Source organism: Somniosus microcephalus, unplaced genomic scaffold (assembly GCF_052327205.1).
Source record: "Somniosus microcephalus isolate GS21.2 unplaced genomic scaffold, FLI_Smic_1.0 scaffold4, whole genome shotgun sequence".
NCBI classification, from domain to species: Eukaryota; Metazoa; Chordata; class Chondrichthyes; order Squaliformes; family Somniosidae; genus Somniosus; species Somniosus microcephalus.
In genome coordinates this window covers 2,732,286-2,754,677 of record NW_028225191.1, presented here as the reverse complement: position 1 = coordinate 2,754,677, position 22,392 = coordinate 2,732,286, and the positions used below count along the sequence as shown (strand labels likewise).

At 48.7% G+C, this 22,392-nt stretch overlaps 1 long non-coding RNA gene across 2 annotated transcripts; it reads right to left on the bottom strand.

The window, feature by feature from the left end:
* Positions 1–1,008: 1,008 nt before the first annotated feature.
* LOC147084055 (uncharacterized) lies at positions 1,009–6,518 on the bottom strand. Of its 2 annotated transcripts, none has more exons than XR_015075927.1 (3): positions 6,360–6,518; positions 4,683–4,845; positions 1,009–1,321 (listed from the first exon to the last, which is right to left on the bottom strand). It is a non-coding gene; the product is annotated as an uncharacterized LOC147084055 (long non-coding RNA). The 2 variants fall into 2 exon arrangements; XR_015075928.1 differs by lacking the exon at positions 6,360–6,518 and adding an exon at positions 6,001–6,341.
* Between the last annotated feature and the right edge of the window lie 15,874 nt (positions 6,519–22,392).

Here is a 22,392-nt window from a genome sequence, read left to right as displayed (position 1 = left end):
ACCAGATTGAAAGAATATGGACTCAGAGTTAATCGCCAGAAATGTGAGTTCTTTCAAAAGCGAATCTCATACTGCGGCCACGTCATTGACCAGGAGGGGCTCCATAAGTCACCTGACAAGATCGAAGCTGTTGTGAAAGCTCCCGCTCCGGAAAATGTATCCTAGTTGAGGTCGTTCCTTGGGTTGGTTAACTATTACCACAAGTTTCTTCCAAATTTATCCACGGTGTTACACCCGCTGAACATTCTTTTGCAAATGGGAGTGCCATGGAAGTGGAGCGAGGATTGTAAGCGGGCTTTTCAAAAAAGCAAGGCACTGATCACCTCTAAGGAAGTGTTGGCTCACTTTAACCCAACGCTGCCTATTCGCTTAGCTTGTGATGCTTCTCCATATGGTATCGGGGCAGTGCTCTCACATAAGTTGCCAAATGGCTTGGAAAGGCCAGTCGCGTTCGCATCCAGATCATTGACCTCCGCAGAGCACAACTATGCTCAGATAGATAGGGAGGCTCTCAGCCTCGTGTGGGGAGTTAAGAAATTTAACCATTACCTGCAAGGCCAAAAGTTTACGCTGCTGACAGATCACCAGCCGTTGGTTTCCATTTTTAACCCTAAGAAGGGTGTTCCGGTTATGACGGCGCAGAGGCTTCAGAGATGGTCCCTTTTCCTAGGGGCACATCAATATGATATCGAATTCAAAGGTACAAAGCAACATGGTAATGCTGATGGGCTGTCACGCCTGCCACTACCTACAGCGGAAGAGGCACCGGCAGTTGACCCTGTCGAGATATTTCACTCGACCATCATCGAATGCTTACCAGTCACCAATGCGAGTATTGAGAGAGAGACCCGAAACGACCTGACACTGTCTCGGGTCTACGATTTGACAGTGAAGGGATGGCCAGCACATGGCGACCCACTGTTACCAGCATTCTCAGCCAGACGAGAACAGCTGTCCATCTGTCAAGGAACATTGATGTATGGAACAAGGGTGATTATTCCTCCTAAATTAAGGGAGAGAGTTCTGAAGGAACTGCATGAAGGTCATCTGGGGGGAGTCAAGATGAAAAGCCTTGCTAGGGCTTATGTGTGGTGGCCAGGTATCGACAAACAAATAGAGGATCTGACTAAAAGCTGCTCAGGGTGCCAAAAAGTTCAAAACGTACCTCCAATTGCACCGCTGCATCCGTGGGAATGGCCTTCAACCCCATGGCAACGTGTGCATATCGACTTTGCAGGTCCATTCATGGATTCCATGTTTTTGATAGCGGTAGACACACATTCTAAATGGCCAGAAGTGATTAAGATGTCGACCACTACCTCTGAAAAGACAATTGCAGTTCTAAGAACCATATTTGCAAGGAATGGGTTGCCGGAACAAATATGTTCAGATAATGGACCACAGTTCGTGTCAGAAGAATTCCAGAAATTCATGAAAAAGAATGGGGTGAAACACTATACATCTGCCCCATATCATCCGGTTACCAATGGGTTGGCCGAGAGATTTGTACAAACGTTCAAAAAGGCGATAAAGGCCATGAGCGAAGACCATATTCCACTGCAACACAAGGTGGACAATTTCCTGATGGCATATCGAAACGCCACGCATGCAGTGACAAATCAAAGCCCTGCCATAATGTTCTATAACAGGAGGTTGCGGTCCCGGTTGGATTTGTTAAAACCCAATGTGCGTAGGGAAGTCGAAAACAAGCAATTCCAGCACGTAAATAACAAGGCCACTCGGAGTTTCGAAATAGGACAACCAGTGTTGGCCAGGGACTATAGGAATGATAAATGGCAATCCGGAACAATTCGTGCCCGACAAGGACCCTTGATGTACACGGTAGACATTGGAGAGAACGTAATACGTCGTCATGCTGACCAACTTGTGGAATCGAGAACAAGGGTCGACCCCATGTCTACGGCAGAGACACCAGTTGAAGAAGTTATTGAGCCTGTAGCATCTACCTCAGACTCGTATGTACATGATGATGTTCAATCCATAGGAGATCAAATGGATCAGTCACCCCAGCAACGAGAACCAGAGACCCCTGAAAGGCGTTATCCGGCCCGGATCAGGAGGCCTCCTCAGAGACTGAATCTTTGAACAGTTTTGTGTGAAAGTTGTATACATGTTATCCATGTATTGTTTAAATTGGGGTGTACACTGTTAAGCTAAAAGGGGAGGAATTGTAGTGTATGTAACCTGTACCACCTTAAGAGGATACCTTAAGGTGATGGACTACTTTTTGATGGCTCCTGTACATTGTAGTACCGGTGGTGACCACACCGGTATATAAACCCTGTGGAGCAAAGTGTATTCCAGTTCAGCCCTGACCCTCAGTTACTAAAGACCTGTTTAAGTATTTCTGTTGTCTGTGTCCAGTTATTCAGCATAACTACATTTGAAAGCACAGACTCAACACGAAGGGTGCTCGGGAGCGGGCGGGGAAGTGGCTTTGAGCCCAAGATCAGCCATGATCTTATTGAATGGCGGAGCAGGCTCGAGGGGCCAAGTGGCCTATTCCTGCTCCTATTTCTTATGTTCAAAGCAGATAACTTCCCACTTCTCCACATTATATTCCATCTGCCATGTTCTTGCCCATTCACTTAACCTGTCTATATCCCTTTGCAGCCTCTTTGTCTCCTCCTCACAACTTATTTTCCCACCTAGCTTTGTATCGTCAGCAAACTTGGATACATTGCACTCGGTCCCCTCATCTAAGTCATTGATGGAGATTGTGAATAGCTGAGGCCCCAGTAATGATCCTTGCGGGACCCCACTAGTTACAGCCTGCCAGCCCGAAAATGAGCCATTTATTCCTACTCTCTGTTTTCTGACCGTTAACCAGTCCTCAATCCATGCTAATATTACCCCCAATCCCATGAGCCCTAATTTAGTGTGACAGCACCCTGGGAGGAAAGGGCACCTGCTCCTGATCGCCACCCACTTAACTTGACATGGTCGGACTGTCTACACCACAACTCCAGATATCCACAGCCATGCCTCAGCTGTTCAGAGCCTTGCTCAGGCCCCATCCGGAGGACTGCCTTCAGTTTCAGGCACCGCACCTCAGAAAGGGACACACTGACCTCGGAGGGGGTGCAGGGCCGATTCACCAGGAGGACACCGGGGCTGAGAATGTCTCATTATGGGGACGGAACCATCGAATGAAACAGCACAGAAGGAGGCCATTCGGCCCACCATGCCTGTGCCGGCTCTTTGGTCGAGCTCTCCGATTAGTCCCACTCCCCCCTGCTCTTTCCCCCTCGCCCTGTAAATGTCTCCCCTTCAAGTATTTACCCACTTCTTTATGAAAGTGACGATTGAATCTGCTTCCACCGCCCTTTCAGGCAGTGCATTCCAGATCACAACAACTTGGTGTAAAAATCTGTTTCCTCATCTCACCTCTGGTTCTTTTGCCAATCGCCTTAAATCTGGTTTCTGTCCCTTCAGCCATTGGAAACGGTTTCTCCTTATTTACTCTCTCAAAATCCATCCTGATTTTGAACAACTCTATCAAATCTCCTCTTAATCTTCTTTGCTTAAGGAGAACAACCCCAGCTTCTCCCGTCTCTCCACGTAACTCAAGTCCCTCATCCCTGGTCCCATTCTCGTAAATTTCTTCTGCACCCTCTCTAAGGCCTTGACATCCTTCCTAAAGTGTGGTGCCCAGCGGAAGCCTAGCCAGTGTTTTATAAAGGCTTAGCATAACCTGCTTGCTTTTGTCCTCTATTCCTCTATTAATAAAGTCAAGGATCCTGTATGCTTTTTAACAGCCTTCTCAACTTGTCCTGCCACCTTCTAAGATTTGTGTCCATACACCCCGAGGCCTCTCTGTTCCTGCACCCTCTTTAAAACTGGACCATTTAGTTTATATTGCCTCTCCTCATTCTTCCTGCCAAAATGAATCACTTCACACTTCTCTACATTAAATTTAATCTGCCACGTTTCTGCCCATTTCACCAGTCTGGCTACATCCTCCTGAAGTCTGTTACTATCCTCATTGTTTGCTACATTTGAGTTTCGTGTCATCTGTAAATTTTGAAATTTTGCCCTGGATCCCCAAGTCCAGGTCATTGATATATATCAAAAAAAGCAGTGGTCCGAATCAATGTTCACGTTAAGTTGCGCGGCCACGCAGCGGTCTGGAGGTCCCGCGCAGCCGGCTCACCGCCCTATAAATGGAATAAACGCGCATGCGCAGAAATTTGAATGGGCCGTGCAGCCCGTTAAAGGGGCCACACACCTAAAAAAAAAAGAGGGAACATTGATCCTAATACCGACCCCTGGGGAACATCACTGTTTACCTCCCTCCAGTCTGAAAAGAAACCGTTCACCACTACTCTCTGCTTTCTGTCCCTTGGCAGAAAATTGGGAGGGGGCGAGAGCAAACAGCACCTGATTTCTCACCAAGCACTCAGGGGAGCAGGGGATTAGCCCTACTTTAAATGTCAGTCTCTTAAATATACATTATAAAAAAAGGGAGACGCTGTCCCTTTAAAATCGGTCATCCACGGGGATTTTTAATGAAAATCTCATAGAAAAAGAGAGCGCCTGTCCCTTTAAGAGAACCCCCACCACTCCCATATTTCTCTTAAAGTGCTTGAAATTAATAATTAAAAACGCACAAAATTAATATTAAAAAAATTAATTCAGGGAGAAAAAATATTTTTACTCACATTTGCTCCACAGGGTTTCTTGTTTCTGTTCCATCAATTTAAAAACAAACAGCTTTTTTTATGATCAGCCTTGATCGCATTGAATGGCGGAGCAGGCTCGAAGGGTCGAATGGCCTACTCCTGCTCCTATCTTCTATGTTTCTATATTTAAAACAAGTATCTTCTGTAAAATAAAATTAGTTTGAGCTGTAAAATGGGAAAGGAACATTAAAAATAAACTTTCCCAGGATCACAGATTCTGACCAGGCCTCCCTCGCTCATTGGTGGAGAGCTCAGTGTCAGTCAGTGCACGCCGGCGACGTCGTGACGTTGCAGGGTGGGCGGTTGGAGCAGGCGGGAAATTAAATTCATTTAAATTAAATCTCCCGTCAGCCTCCTCTGTCCCAATCAGCCGGCGCAAGTCCCACCCCTCGGGCTCCCCGATTGGTTGGAGGACCCGCCGCCGGCTCGCTCCTCCAGCCCCGCCCCGCTCGCTCCCTATTGGTCGGAAGCTCCCGTCAATCAGGCCCTGGGCCCGGGTCCTATCACAGAATCACAGAATCACAGAAACCCCACAGTGCAGATAGAGGCCATTTCGGCCCATCGAGCCTGCACCGACACATATCCCACCCGATCCCCGCAACCCCTACACCAACACATATCCCACCCTATCCCCGTAACCCCACGTATTTAATCCCCCTAACACTAAGGGTCAATTTATCATAGCCAATCAACCTAACCCGCACATCTTTGGACTGTGGGAGGAAACCGGAGCACCCGGAGAAAACCCACGCAAACACGGGGAGAATGTGCAAACTCCACGCAGTCACCCGAGGCCGGATTCGAACCCGGGTCCCTGGCGCTGTGAGGCAACAGTGCTAACCACTATGTCACTGTGCTGTACTTTCAATGATGACTTTTATAAACTGGTTTTACAGGAAATTAGAAGAGGAAGGGAGAGATTTGAAGACACTCGGTCCCTTTGTGACTCTAAAGTTGCAGCTGACCCCGCGCATGCGCCCCATGGCCCCGCCCTCTCCTGCTCCACAGGCGCCCGGCCCGCACCGCGCATGCTCAGCACACACCCTGTGCCCCTGTCAATCATCCTCCCCCTCTGAACAGGCCCCGCCCCCTTCCCCTACTCCGCATGCGCCGCCGGGCCCCGCTCCCGAGGATGAGCCGCTCCGCGCCTGCGCAAGGCCTCGGATTCTGTGGAAGGCCCGGGCAACCGCGAGAGTCCGGATCACCGGCGAAAAGTGAGTTTTATGAGGGTTTTTTTTTAATATAGCGGAGAGAAGCGCGGGCGGGAAGATAAATAAAAAGAAAATACAAACCGCACCGTCCCAGCGCCCTCCCGGCACCGAGCGAAGCCTCTTCCTCTGATGACGTCACTATCGGGCCCCAGCCTCAGGGAGGAAGGTCCCGCCCCCTTGCCGCGCCGCCATTGGTTGGAGGACCAGGCCGCCCAGTTCAGTCCTCCCAGCTCAGCCCTGTTCCTATTGGTCAGCGCTCCCGTCAGTCAGAATCACATTGTTCCGGCTCACTCCGCCACCCCGCGCGGATGAAACCGCTCCGTTCGGCGTCCGCGGATGTCCCGCCCGCCCGACTCTCAGGTTTGCTTTTTCTGGTATTTTTCTTTATAATCTCGCTCTCCGCTCCCCCTTCACCTCGATTTAAATCGATTCCCCAACACTTTACCCCGGCCGCTGATTCCGCCTCTTCCCCGGGCCAACTTCCGTCTTCTCCTCAGAGGCGGCGCACTGGCAGCCTCGTTTTGTGTTGGGGCCAAATGAGCATGCGCGGCCCCGCCTCTCCACATTTAAAGGGACACCCACCCACACACAGAATCACACAGAATCCCCACAGTGCAGATAGAGGCCATTTCGGCCCATCGAGCCTGCACCGACACATATCCCACCCTATCCCCGTAACCCCACGTATTTAATCCCCTAACAGGAAGGGTCAATTTATCATAGCCAAATCAACCTAACCCGCACATCTTTGGACTGTGGGAGGAAACCGGAGCACCCGGAGGAAACCCACGCAGACACAGGGAGAATGTGCAAACTCCACACCCACACCCTGCACATTTAAAGGGACACCCACCCCCTCTACATTTAAAGGGACACACACCCCCTCCACATTTAAAGGGACATCCACCCTGCCACATTTAAAGGGACACCCACCTCCTCCACATTTAAAGGGACTACCTCCCCCCATCTCATGTCCTCTACTGTGGAGGAGGAATTCCTTGAGTGTTTACGGGATGGTTTCCTGGACCAATATGTCGAGGATCCAACCAGAGACCAGGCCATCTTAGACTGGGTATTATGTAACGAGAAAGGATTAATTAGCAATCTTGTTGTATGAGGCCCCTTGGGTTGGAGTGATCATAATATGATCGAATTAGCACTGTTGCCTCACAGCGCCAGGGACCCGGGTTCAAATCCGGCCTCGGGTGACTGTCTGTGTGGAGTTTGCACATTCTCCCCGTGTTTGCGTGGGTTTTCTCCGGGTGCTCCTGTTTCCTCCCACAGTCCAAAGATGTGCGGGTTACGTTGATTGGCTATGATAAAAATTGTCCCTTAGTGTTAGGGGGGATTAAATACGTGGGGTTACGGGGATAGGGCTTGGGTGGGCTGGCTGTCGGTGTAGCGACCGGGTGCTAGGGTTTGGATGATCAGCCATGATCTCGTTGAATGGCGGAGCAGGCTCGAAGGGCCGAATGGCCTGCTCCTGCTCCGATCTTCTATGTTTCTATGTTTCATTAAGATGGAGAATGAAGTTGTTGACTCAGAGATTAGGGTCCTAAATTTAAATAAAGGAAACTACGATGGTCTGAGGAGCAAGTTGGGTAGGATTGATTGGGGAATGTCACTCAAAGGGTTCACGATGGACAGGCAATGGCAAACATTCAAAGACCGCATGGATGAACTACAGAATTTGTTCATCCCAGTTTGGCATAAAAATAAAACAAAAGAGGTGACTCAACCGTGGCTAACAAGGGAAATTAGGGATAGCAGAAGATCCAAGGAGACGACATATAAATTGGCCAGAAAAAGCAGTAAATCTGAGGATTGGGAGCAGTTTAGGATTCAACAAAGGAGGACAAAGGGATTAATTAAGAAGGGGAAAATAGAATATGAGAGTAAGTTTGCAGGGAAAATAGAATATGAGAGTAAGTTTGCAGGGAACATAAAAACTGACTGTAAAAGCTTTTATAGATATGTGAAGAGAAAAAGAACATAAGAACATAAGAAGTAGGAGCAGAAGTAGGCCATACGGCCCCTCGGGCCTGCTCCACCATTCAATAGGATCATGGCTGATCTGAACCTAAACTCACGTCCACTTCCCTGCCCGCTCCCCGTAACCCCTAATTCCCTTATCAGTTAGGAAACTGTTTATCTCCGTTTTAAATTTATTTAATGTCGCAGCTTCCACAGCTCTCTGGGGTAGCAAATTCCATAGATTTACCACCCTGAGTGAAGAAGTTTCTCCTCATCTCAGTTTTGAAACGGCAGCCCCTTATTCTAAGATTATGCCCCCTAGTTCTAGTTTCACCCATCAGTGGAAACATCATCCCCGCATCCACCCGATCAAGCCCCCTCACAATCTTATATGTTTTGATAATATCGCCTCTCATTCTTCTGAATTCCAATGAGTAGATGCCCAACCTACTCAACCTTTCCTCATAAGTCAACCCCCTCATCTCCGGAATCAACCGAGTGAACCTTCTCTGAACTGCCTCGAGAGCAAGTATATCTTTTAAATATGTAAACCAAAACTGTACGCAATATTCCAGGTGTGGCCTCACCAGTACCCTGTATAACTGAAGCAAGACTTCCCTGCTTTTATACTCTATCCCCCTTGCAATAAAAGCCAAGATTCCATTGGCCTTCCTGATCACCTGCTGTACCTGCATACTAACCTTCTGTGTTTCATGCACCAGGACCCCCAGATCCCTTTGTACTGTAGCACTTTGCAGTTTCTCTCCATTTAGATAATAACTTGCTCTTTGATTTTTTCTGCCAAAGTGCATAACCTCCCACTTTCCAACATTATATTCCATCTGCCAAATTTCTGCCCACTCACTTAGCCTGTCTATGTCCTTTTGCAGGTTTTTTCTGTCCTCCTCACTCACTGCTTTCCCTCCCATCTTTGTATCGTCGGCAAACTTGGATATGTTGCACTCGGTCCCCTCCTCCAAATCGTTAATATAGATTGTAAAGAGTTGGGGTCCCAGCACTGACCCCTGCGGAACACCACTAGTTACTGATTGCCAACCCGAGAATGAACCATTTATTCCAACTCTCTGTTTTCTGTTAGATGGCCAATCTTCCACCCATGCCAGTATATTACCCCCAATCCCATGATTTTTTATCTTGTGCAGTAATCTTTTGTGTGGCACCTTGTCAAATGCCTTTTGGAAGTCCAAATACACCACATCCACTGGTTCCCCTTTATCCACCCTGTTTGTTACATCCTCAAAGAATTCGAGCAAATTTGTCAAACATGACTTCCCCTTTATAAAACCATGCTGACTCTGCCCGATTAAATTATGCTTATCCAAATGTCCTGTTACTGCTTCCTTAATAATGGACTCCAACATTTTACCAACCACAGATGTTAGGCTAACTGGTCAATAGTTTCCAACCTTTTGTCTACCTCCCTTTTTAAATAAGGGCATTACATTAGCAGTTTTCCAATCTGCTGGGACTTTGCCTGAATCTAGGGAGTTTTGGAAAATTACCACCAATGCATCCGCAATCCCCACCGCTACCTGTCTCAAGACCCTAGGATGTAAGCCATCAGGTCCAGGGGATTTATCCGCCTTAAGTCCCATTATCTTACCGAGTACCATCTCCTGAGTGATTTTAATCGTGTTTAGCTCCTCCCCCCCATAGCCCCCTGTTTCTCCAGTGTTGGGATATTTTTAGTGTCGTCTACTGTAAAGACTGATACAAAATATTTGTTCAGCGTTTTTGCCATCTCCATGTTCCCCACTACTAACTTCCCAGTCTCGTCCTCTCAGGGACCAACATTCACTTTAGCCACCCTTTTTCTTTTTATATAACTGTAGAAACTCTTGCTATCTGTTTTTATATTTTTTGCTAGTTTACTTTCATAATCTATCTTCCCTTTCTTAATTAATGTTTTAGTTATTCTTTGCTGGCTTTTAAATACTTCCCAATCTTCTATCCTCCCACTAGATTTGGCTACTTTATATGCCCTTGTTTTCAGTCGGATACTATCCTTTATTACTTTATTAGCCACGGATGGCTGTCTTTTCTTTTACGCCCCTTTTTCCTCAGTGGAATATATTCTTCTTGAAAGTTGTGAAATATCTCCTTGAATGTACACCACTGCTCATGTACCGTCTTACACCTTAATCTATTTTCCCAGTCCACTTTAGTCAACTCTGCTCTCATACCTTCATAGTCTCCTTTATTTAAGCTTAGTATGCTGGTTTGAGATCCAACTCTCTCACCCTCCAACTGAATTTGGAATTCAACCATGTTATGGTCACTCATTCCAAGGGGATCCTTTACTAGGACATTTTTTATTAATCCTGTCTCATTACACAGGACCAGATCTAAGATTGCCTTGGACAGTGTAGAGGGAACTTTACTCTGTATCTAACCCGTGCTCTACCTGCCCTCATGAGCAAACTTGGCTAGGGTAAATAAAATCAGAGAGTTAAATGCGTGGCTCAAAGACTGGTGTCGGAGAAATGGGTTTTGCTTCTTGGGACACTGGCACCAGTATTGGGACAGGAGAGAGCTGTTCCGTTGGGACGGAGTTCACTTGGCCAGTGCTGGGACTAGAATCCTGGTGAATCAAATAACTAGGGCTGTAGAGAGGGCTTTAAACTAATTAGTGGCGGGGAGGTTTCAAGAGAGCCTGGTTATTTCAGTAACATACTGCTCAAGGAACCCGTCCCTAATGCACTCTATGAACTCTTCCTCAAGGCTGCTCTGCCCAATTTGATTTGTCCAGTCAATATGAAAGTTAAAATCTCCCATGGTTATAGCTGTTCCCTTATTACAAGCCCCAACTATTTCCTGATTTATACTCCGACCAATAGAGTTGCAACTGTTAGGAGGCCTATAGACTACGCCCACTCGTGACTTTTTCCCCTTATTATTCCTTATTTCCACCCAAACCGTTTCACTATCCTGATCCTTTGACCCAATATCATTTCTCACTATTGCAGTGATTCCATCCTTTATTAACACAGCCACCCCACCTCCTTTTCCTTCCTGGCTGTCCTTCCTAATAGTCAAATACCCCTCAATGTTTAGTTGCCAGTCATGGTCACCCTGCAGCCATGTCTCCGTAATGGCCACCAGATCATACCAATGTGGAGTTATTTGTACCGTCAACGCATCTATTTTGTTACGAATGCTGCGTGCTTTCAGATAAAGAACTTTAAAATATGTTTTGTGACAATTTATTCCTGCTTTTACCCCCTTTACAACTTTACCTTTATCTTTATATATTCTGTCCCTTCCTGACATGCTCTGGTTTTTAATTCCTCCACTGCTACCTTGCTCTATTGCCTTCTCCGCTGACATTTTTATTTTTCGCTCTCTTGAAACCTCCCCCCCACTAATTAGTTTAAAGCCCTCTCTACAGCCCTAGTTATTCGATTCACGAGGATTCTAGTCCCAACACTGGCCAAGTGAACTCCGTCCCAACGGAACAGCTTTCTCCTGTCCCAGTACTGCTGCCAGTGTCCCAAGAAGCAAAACCCATTTCTCCCACACCAGTCTTTGAGCCACGCATTTAACTCTCTGATTTTATTTACCCTAGCCAAATTTGCTCATGAGGGCAGGTAGAGCACGGGTTAGATAGAGAGTAAATCTCACTCTACACTGTCCCATCAAACACTCCCAGGGCAGGTACAACACGGGTTAGATACAGAGTAAAGCTTCTTGTACACTGTCCCATCAAACGCTCCCAAGGCAGGTACAGCACGGGTTAGATACAGAGTAAAGCTCCCTCTACACTGTCCCATCAAACACTCCCAGGGCAGGTACAGCATGGGTTAGATACAGAGTAAAGCTCCCTCTACACTGTCCCATCAAACACTCCCAGGGCAGGTACAGCACGGGTTAGATACAGAGTAAAGCTCCCTCCACACTGTCCCATCAAACACTCCCAGGGCAGGTACAGCACGGGTTAGATACAGAGTAAAGCTACCTCTACACTGTCCCATCACACACTCCCAGGGCAGGTACAGCACGGGTTAGATACAGAGTAAAGCTCCCTCTACACTGTCCATTGAAACACTACCAGGGCAGGTGCAGCACGGGTTATATACAGAGTAAAACTCCCTCTACACTGTCCCATCACACACTCCCAGGGCAGGTACAGCACGGGTTAGATACAGAGTAAAGCTCCCTCTACATTGTCCCATCAAACACTCCCAGGGCAGGTACAGCACGGGTTAGATACAGAGTGTCAGCCGTGCCTCAGGCGGCAGCACTCTCCTCTGAGTCAGAAGGTTGTGGGTTGAAGTCCCACTCCAGAGACTCGAGTCTAAAACTCTGTGCTGCCCCTCCAGTGCAGTGCTGAGGGAGTAAAGCCCAGTGCAGAGTAAAGTTCCCTCTGCACTGCTCCACTAACAGGCCTGAGCCTCAAACTCAGAAGAGCGCCCTCTGCTGCATTCCGCTTGTCTCAGCAGCGGGAGAAGCAGGCGGCGGAAGTCCCGCCCCACGGACACCCCGATTGGTTGCAGGACCCGCCGCCACCTCAGTCCTCCGAGCTCCGCCCGCTCTCTCCCTATTGGTCGGAGCTCCCGTCAGTCACCGCCGTGGAGTTGATGACGTGCCCCAGTCCGGCTCCCTGCAGAAGACACGGGGCTGCGGCCGCTCAATCCGCTCCGCTCGGTGCCGGGAGGGCGCTGGGACAGTGCGGTTTGTATTTTCTGTTTATTTATCTCCCCGCCTGCGCTTCTCTCCGCTATGTATAAAAAAACCCTGATAAAACTCACTTTCCGCCGGTGATCCGGACTCTCGCGGTTGCCCGGGCCTTCCCCAGAATGCGAGGCCCTGCGCAGGCGCGGTAGCGGCTCATCCTCGGGAGCGGGGCCCGGTGGCCCATGCAGAGTAGGGAGAGGGGGCCGGGCCTGTTCAGAGGCCACGCTCACCTTGGAGCGACGCATGCGGTGCAGGGGGAGGGGGCGGGGCCTCTTTCGAGCCTGCGCTCACCTTGGAGCGGTGCATGCGGAGTAGGGGGAGTGGGCGGGGCCTGTTCAGAGCCCGCGCTCACCTTGGAGCGGCGCATGCGGAATAGGGGGAGGGGCGGGGCATGTTCAGAGCCCGCGCTCACCTTGGAGCGGCGCGTGCGGAGTAGGGGGAGTGGGCGGGGCCTGATCAGAGCCCGCGCTCACCTTGGAGCGGCGCGTGCGGAGTAGGGGGAGTGGGCGGGGCCTGATCAGAGCCCGCGCTCACCTTGGAGCGGCGCATGCGGTGCAGGGGGAGGGGGCGGGGCCTGTTCAGAGCCCGCGCTCACCTTGGAGCGGCGCATGCGGAGTAGGGGGAGGGGCCTGTTCAGAGCCTGCGCTCACCTTGGAGCGGTGCATGCGGAGTAGGGGGAGTGGGCGGGGCCTGTTCAGAGCCCGCACTCACCTTGGAGCGGCGCATGCGGAGTCGGGGGAGGGGGCGGGGCATGTTTAGAGCCCGCGCTCACTTTGGAGTGGCGCATGCAGTGTAGGGGGAGGGGGCGGGGCCTGTTCAGAGCCTGCGCTCACCTTGGAGCAGCGCATGCGGAGTAGGGGGAGGGGGTGGGGCCTGTTCAAAACCCGCGCTCAGCTTGGAGCGGCACATGCGGAGTAGGTGGTGGGGGCGGGGCCTGTTCAGAGCCCGCGCTCACCTTGGAGCAGCGCCTGCAGTGTAGGGGGAGGGGCGGGGCCTGTTCAGAGCCCGCGCTCACTTTGGAGAGACGCATGCGAAGTAGGGGGATGGGGCGGGGCCTGTTCAGAGCCCGCGCTCACCTTGGAGCGGCGCATGCGGAGTAGAGGAGGGGTTGGGGCCTGTTCAGAGCCTGCGCTCACCTTGGAGCGGCGCATGTGGAGTAGGGGATTGGGGCGGGGCCTGTTCAGAGCCTGCGCTCACCTTGGAGCGGCGCATGTGGAGTAAGGGAGGGGGTGCGGCCTGTTCAGAGCCTGCGCTCAGCTTGGAGTGGCGCATGTGGAGTAGGGGGTGGGGCGGGGCCTGTTCAGAGCACGCGCTCACCTTGGAGCGGCGCATGCAGTGTAGGGGGAGGGGCGGGGCCTGTTCAGAGCCCTCGCTCACTTTGGAGAGGCGTAGGGGATGGGGCGGGGCCTGTTCAGAGCTCACCTCCAACAATGGGAACAACAACAACCTGTATTTCTATAGCGCCTTTAACGTAGGAAATCGTCCCAAGGTGCTGCACAGGAGGATTGTAAGACATTGAAAAATGTGACCCCGAGCCACAGAAGGAGAAATTAGGGCAGATGGCCAAAAGCTTGGTCACAGAGGTGGGTTTTGATCAGCCAGGATCTCATTGAATGGCGGAGCAGGCTCGAGGGGCCGAATGGCCGACTCCTGCTCCTATTTTCTGTGAAAGAGAGGCGGAGAGGTTCAGGGAGGGAATTCCAGAGCTTAGGGCCGAGGCAACAGAAGACACGGCCACTGATGGTGCAGCGATTATAATCAGGGATGCTCAAGAGGGCAGAATTGGAGGAACGCAGATGTCTCAGGGGGGAAGAGGTTGTTTTCTTTGGAACCGAGGAGGCTGAGGGGAGACCTGATTGAGGTGTATAAAATTCTGAGGGGCCGAGATAGGAAGGACCTATTTCCCTTGGCAGAGGGGTCCACAACCAGGGGTCGTAGATTTAAAGAAATTGGTCGGAGTCTTAGAGGGGAGTTGAGGAGAAATGTTTTCACCCAGAGGGTGGTGGGGGTCTGGAACTCACTGCCTGACAGGGTGGTAGAGGCAGAAACTCTCATCACATTTTAAAAAGTACTTGGACATGCACTTGAAGTGCCGTAACCTACAAGGCCACGGACCAAGTGCTGGAAAGTGGGATTAGTGTGGATAGCACTTAATTGGCCGGCACAGACAAGATGGGCCGAATGGCCTCCTTCTGTGCCGTAATTTTTCTGTGATTCTATCGCGGGGGGCGGGTGGTTGTGAGGCTGAAGGGAATAACTAAGATAGGGAGGAGCGAGGCCATGGAGGGATTTGAAAACAAGGATGAGAATTTTGAAATCGAAGCACTGCTTAACCGGGAGCCAATGTAGGTCAGTGAGCACAGGGGTGATGGGTGAACGGGACTTGGCGTTGAGTTACGACACGGGTAGTTTTGGATCACCTCAAGTTTACATAGGGTAGAATGTGGGAGGCCAGCCAGGAGTGCGTTGGAATAGTCGAGTCTCGAGGTAACAAAGGCCCGGGTGAGGGTTTCAGCAGCGGATGAGCTGAGGCAGGGGCGGAGACAGGTGATGTTAGAGGTGGAAATAGGCGGTCTTTGTTATGCTGCGGATATGTGTTCGGAAGCTCATTTCAGGGTCAGATATGACACCGAGGTTGTGAACAGTGTGGTTCAGCCTCAGAGAGATGTTAGGGAGAGGGATGGAGTCAGTGGCTAGGGAACAGAGTTTGTGGCAGGGACTGAAAACAATTGCTTTAGTCTTCCCAATATTTAATTGGAGAAAATTTCTGCTCACCCAGAACTGGATTAGAGATCGTGGAGGGGTCGAGAGAAGTGGTGGCGAGGTAGAGCTGGGTGTCGTCAGCGTACATGTGGAAACTGACGCTGTGTTTTCAGATGATGTCGCCAAGGGGCAGCATTTAGATGAGAAATAGGAGGGGCCCAAGGATAGATCCTTGGGGGACACCAGAGGTAACGATGCGGGACCGGGAAGAGAAGCTGTTGCAGGTGATTCTGTGGCTACGATTAGATAGATAAGAATGGAACCAGGCGAGTGCAGTCCCACCCAGCTGGACAACGGTGGAGAGGTGTTGGGAGAAGGATGGAGTGGTCAACCATGTCAAAGGCTGCAGACAAGTCAGGAAGGACGAGGAGGGATACTTTACCTTTGTCACAGTCACAAAGGATGTCATTTTTGACTTTGAAACTTGATTTGACTTCAGGGCCAAGTCAGTGAGGTGGATTGGGCTGTTTCTGGCCCGCTGGTTATTGTGGGCACGGCTGGACACCAGTGGGACCGCCTCTACCCTGTTTGTTCTTTGAGGCAAAATAAGCCAAAAAAAGTTCCTGCTCCCCCCTTACCCTTTCTACACTCGTTTTACAGGGTTTTAGAAGTGGAGCATTTACAGACAGGAAGCTTAAACCAAACATCACCTCAAGATCTGAGAGTTACGCGATTCCTCAGGACCTGATTCAGTCGCTCCTCCAATCTGCTGCCACCCCCGTGAGTTCACACTGGGGAGAGAACTTTTAAATGTTCTGAAAGAGCTTTACAATCTACAAGTACCTGAAGCAACACCAGTAGCCACACACTGAGGGAAACCCGGGCCCCGTGTGTGGGCAGGGATTTATTGCACCCTCCGTGCTCCTGGGACACCAGCTTGTTCACACTGATGAGAGACCAATTAAATGTTCTGACTGTGTGAAGAGATTTAAAAGGTCCCAGGATCTGAAGAGACACCAGCTGGAGAGAGCAGGAGAGATTCTGTTCACCTGCTCTGTGTGTGGGAAGAGATTCACTCGGTCCTCGAATCTGCTGGCACACCAGCGAGTTCACACTGGGGAAAGGCCAGTGAAACATTCCGACTGTGGGAAAAGCTTTCAAATGTCCCAGGTGCTGAAGGGACACCAGCTGGAGAGAGCAGGAAAGAGGCCATTCACCTGCTCCGTGTGTGGGAAGGGATTCACTCGGTCATCCGACCTACTGACACACCAGCGAGTTCACACTGATGAGAGACCGTTTACATGTTCTGTCTGTGAGATGAGCTTTAAAAGCTCCAGGAATCTGAGCGGACACCAGCGAGTTCACACTGATGAGAGACCATTTAACTGTTCTGCCTGTGGGAAGAGCTTTAAAACCTCTGAGGATCTGAAGCAACACCAGCGAGTTCACTCCGATCAGAGGCCATTTACATGTTCTGTCTGTGGGATGAGCTTTAAAAGCTCCAGGAATCTGAGTGGACACCAGCGAGTTCACACTGGGGAGAGACCGTTCACCTGCTCTGTGTGTGGGAAGGGATTCACTCAGTCATCAAGCCTGGTGAGACACCAGCGAGTTCACACTGGGGAGAGGCCGTTCACCTGCTCCATGTGTGGGAAGGGATTCACTCGGTCATCAAGCCTGGTGAGACACCAGCAAGTTCACACTGGGGCGAGGCCATGCACCTGCTCCGTGTGTGGGAAGAGATTCACTCAGTCATCCCACCTACTGACACACCAGCGATATCACACTGATGAGAGACTATTTAAATGTTCTGTCTGTGGGATGAGCTTTAAAACCTCTGACGATCTGAAGCAACACCAGCGAGTTCACTCTGAGCAGAGACCATTTACATGTTCTGTCTGTGGGATGACCTTTAAAAGCTCCAGGAATCTGCACGGACACCAGCGAGTTCACACTGGGGAGAGGCCGTTCACCTGCTCTGTGTGTGGGAAGGGATTCACTTGGTCCTCGAATCTGCTGGCACACCAGCGAGTTCACACTGTTCTGTAGTGCAGGGCCCTGTAGACAGCTGGGGTGACATGAACATGGAATGGATGAATGTTTTTAAATTCTTGTACAGCTGTTTAATCTTTAAGATTGTTGTGCTGATGATTCCCTTTGTTTCACTGTTCATAGAAACATAGAAGATAGGAGCAGGAGTCGGCCATTCGGCCCCTCGAGACTGCTCCGCCATTCAATGAGATCATGGCTGATCATCCAAATTCAGTACCCTGTCCCTGCTTTCTCCCCATATCCCTTGATCCCTTTAGCCTTAAGAAATATATCTAACTCCTTCTTGAATATATTTAATGAATTGACCTCTACTGCCTTCTGTGGTAGAGAATTCCACAGGTTCACCACTCTCTGGGTGAAGAAATTCCTCCTCATTTCAGACCTAAATGGCTTACCTCTTATCCTTAGATGGTGTTACATAGAATGTACAGCACAGAAACAGGCCATTCGGCCCAACTTGTCCATGCCGGTGTTTATGCCCCACACCCACCCTACTTCAATTAACCCGATCAACATCTCCTCCCATTCCTTTCTCCCTCATGTGGCTTCCCCATAAATCCAGCTGTGCTGTTCACCTCAACCACTCCCTGTGGTAGCGAGTTCCCCATTCTCACCATTCTCTGGGTAAAAAAGTTTCTCCTGAATTTCCTCTTGGATTTATTAGTGACTTTTATATTTATAGCCACATAAATATGATGAGATTTTGTTAAGCTGACCAGTATGTTGTTGTACTTTGTCTTTTTCTGATGAATGAAACATTACTGAGCCCCTGTACCCATGTTATGGGATGAAGTGCCAGACAAGTGAAGGCACAACGTCTGGGTGTGAATCTGATAATAACCTCACGGACCGTATCGGTGTGATAACCAGACGGGCTTGTGGTTATAGTCTGGTCACAGATGGACTAAATTCCCTGAATTAGCAGGAGTTCAGGAGGCGGTCAACAGACGGGTCCAAACAATCCCATTTCCTGAGCGGTAACCAAGCTTGTGTATAAGAACAGGCCACTTAAGCCGTTGTCAGTTGGAACAGACTCGAGAAGATCGCGCGTGAATCCACTGTACTTCTATTCTCCAGATTGAGGGAATTATCACCCAATCTGTGTTATGCAGCGCTCTTAATAAAGCCTGGAGAGACAATCTGTGTTCTTGTGAGCTTGATTATCGGGTATCCGAAACCCTCGGACTCCCGATCATTAGAGTCAACCTCAGTGTGTGGAAAGGGATTCCCTGGTGTATCCCACCCACTGACACACCAGAGTGTCCACAGTGTGACTGCGGTGGGTCGATTCCACTGTTTCCGATGCCTTTAATCACATCCAGGACTGAACCATGTTAATTCAGGCAACTGGGGCTTGTTAATGTTAAGAGCCCCCAATAACTGGGCTGGATTTAAAGATTATTCCCTGTTCTCTCAGTACTAGTGAGCAGAGAGAAGCTGATTTTATAGAATCATAGAGCACAGTAGGATGCCTTTCAGCCCATCGTGCTGGTGCCGGCTCTCTGAAAGAGCAATGCAATTAGTCCCACTGCCCTGCTCTTTCCCCACAGCCCTGCAAATTTCTGCCTTTAGTATATATCCAATTCCCTTTTGAAAGTTACTATTGAATCTGCTTCCACCTCCCATTCAGGCAGTGCATTCCAGATCATCACAATTCGCTGTGTAAAAAAAGTCTCCTCATTTCCTCTCTAGATTCTTTTGCCAATGATCTGAAATCTGTGTCCTCTCGTTACCGACCCTCCCGCCAGTGACAACAGCTTCTCCTTGTTTGTTTGATCAAATCCCCTCATAATTTTAAGCACCTCGATCACAGCTCCACTTAACCGTCTCTGCTCCAAGTTATATTGCCATTGTTTTGTGAATTGTTGCTGTGATCAAGGTGCTGGATGTCCGTGCCTGGGGAATGGGACATTCTATCCTCGTGAGCACCGAGTGTCAGCATCCAGCAATCTCTGGTCAGGGACTGTCTTTTTGAACTGCCTCACCTGAGCTTTTTGACTCCCTGATTTCATTATTAAACATTTCAGAGTGTTTGCAGACTGACCAAGGCTGAACAGATACATGTGAGGTATTACTTTTCAGTAGGAAGAATGGGGAGGTCACTTATCACTTGGAGGGTGCGAGTTCTAGGAGCAAAGGGATCTCGGAGTACAAATACACAAATTACTAAAAGTTGTGACACAGGTTATGAAATAAAGAGTAGATTGCCTTTCAAAAGCTAGGCTTTATTAACCTTAAAAAACCAGCAAGTACATGTTGAGCACCCAGTCTCAACCAAACTGTAGAAAACTGAATTTAAGATGGCCACCACAGGTCACATGGAATCAACTAACCAATAAGTTTACAGCATATATCTCAAGGCAGGAAAACAGGCAACCAATTACAATGCTTCTTATAAAACAAGAATAATCACCACATTCACCCCTCCTTTTAAAATATACTTCAACCTAGGTAGCCTTTACAGTTTACAATTAGTTATTTATGACTAGAGCAATACATGTATAATGCCTTCAACAATTTTAAAATGTTACTATTAAATTATTAATTATTTTAAAAGTCCATTTTTAATCAGTTGACCGGATATCTTGTTCGTGTCGACCTTCTTAGCCTTGGTGGAGTTCCTTGCCCTCCCACACCAGGAGACACAGAAATATCTTCTGCAGGGAGGCTATCAATATCCCGATTATCAACGGTTTCCGGATTGGAAGTCCCATTAGAAGGTAGACTGGGAGTGTCATGAACATCCATCGGGGGCAGACTAAGAGAATTGTAAGTGTCTGCAATAGGATTGGAAATGTTCGTAGTATCTGTGACTATATCAACATTATCTGAATTATGGCCATTGTTAATGTCCTCAGGAGAGGGCTGGCCACCACAAGGAGCTAAGTCTTTAACTGAAACCGTACTTTCTTTCCCATCTTGGAATCGAATGTGAGCATATTGGGAATTTGCCTCCAATAGCTCCACCTCCTCCACTAAAGGATCATACTTTGACAGTCTAACATGGCGTCGGAGCAGCACAGGTCCCTGCATAGTAAGCCATGAAGGTACCGAATATCCCGTAGTGGATCTCCGTGGATAGTTGACGAGCCTTTCATGGGGGGTCACATTAGTAGCTGTTGAAAGCAATGATCTAATGGAATGCAGGGCATCAGGCAGTACCATTTCCCACTGTGTATTCTTAAGGTTCCAGGATGTCAAAGCCAACATAACTGCCTTCCAGATCACCCCATTGTATCGTTCGCACTGTCCATTACCCTGGGGATTATACGGGGTAGTTCTGCTAGCAGAAATTCCCCGACTCTGGAGGTATTCCTTCAACTGGGAAGACATAAAAGAACTTCCCTGATCCGAATGGATATACGCAGGCATCCCAAAGATGACAAAAAGTTGAGTCAGACATTTAATAACTGTAGCAGCTGATACATCTGCACAAGGAAAAGCAAAAGGGAACCTTGAAAACTCATCCATAACAGTAAATATATATCGATTCTGAGTCGTTGAAGGAAGAGGCCCCTTAAAATCAATGCTCAGACGTTCAAAGGGAGAAGTAGCCTTTATAAGATGAGCTCGTTGAGGCTTAAAGAAATTCAGTTTACACCGGGCGCAGACAGAACATGACGAAGTCATCCGCTTGACGTCTTCAACTGAAAAGGGCAAATTCTTACTGCGTACGAAGTGTATCATCCTCGTAACACCAGGATGGCACAAAGCATTATTAAGATTAATAAGCATATCTCCGTGAAGCACAGAACAATAAGCCCTCGACAGCGCATCAGCGGCAACATTATCCTTCCCCGGACGATAGTCTATATCGAAATGGTAGCATGCCAACTCGATCCTCCACCTCATTATTTTATCATTCTTAATCTTTCCGAAATGTTTGACATCAAACATGAAGGACACAGATTTTTGGTCAGTTACTAACGTAAAATGTCGCCCAGATAAATAATGTCTCCATTTACGCAGTGCTTCTACTATTGCGTACGCCTCTTTCTCTATTGATGAATGTCTCTGCTCACTATTGCTCAGAGTACGTGAGAAAAAGGCCACAGGTCTTCCATTTTGGTTCAGGGTAGCCCCAATTGCAAAATTGGAAGCGTCCGTCTCAATCACAAAGGGAACCTGCTCATTAATAGAATGCACAACTGCTCCAAGGATATCCTTTTTAAGATTATCAAAACACATCCTGGCCTCCCATGATAAAGGATATGTCGTAACCCGAATAAGGGGCCGGATCTTCTGCAAGAAGTTTGCAATCCAATTAGAATAATAAGAAAACAGTCCAACAACTCGTTGCAAGGCCTTAGAATTAGTAGGGCAAGGTAAATCAATCAGTGGTCGCAGCCGTTCTGGATCTGGTTTAATCTTGTTTCCCGAGATAATATACCCCAGTAAATTTACCTCGGTGGTCGAAAAGATACACTTCTCTTTATTGAAAGTTAAGCCAACTTTTTCCGCAACTTGAAGGAATCTTTCTAGATTAAAATCGTGCTCCACCCTTGATTTGCCACACACCGTGATGTCATCTAAATATGAGAAGGTGTCAGAGAGAGAGTTATCACTTATAAAAGCATCCATTGCCCGTTGAAAACAGGCAACACTGTTAGTAACACCGAATGGTACTCGGCAAAACTGGTACAGCTTTCCGCCAGCTTCAAAGGCCGTATATGGTTTGTCCCTCTTAGCGATAGGAATCTGATGATAGGCACTCTTTAGGTCAATAGTGCTAAAAACCTTATATTGAGATACTTTATTGATAAGCTCATCAATCTTAGGCAGGGGGTATGCATCTAATTGAGTATACCTGTTAATAGTTTGAGAGTAGTCTATCACCATTCGCTTCTTATGTCTCTCATAAGGGGGGCACGGTGGCATAGTGGTTAGCACTGTTGCCTCACAGCGCCAGGGACCCGGGTTCAAATCTGGCCTCGGGCGACTGTCTGTGTGGAGTTTGCACATTCTCCCTGTGTCTGCGTGGGTTTCCTCCGGGTGCTCCGGTTTCCTCCCACAGTCCAAAGATGTGCAGGTTAGGTTGGTTTGGCTATGTTAAA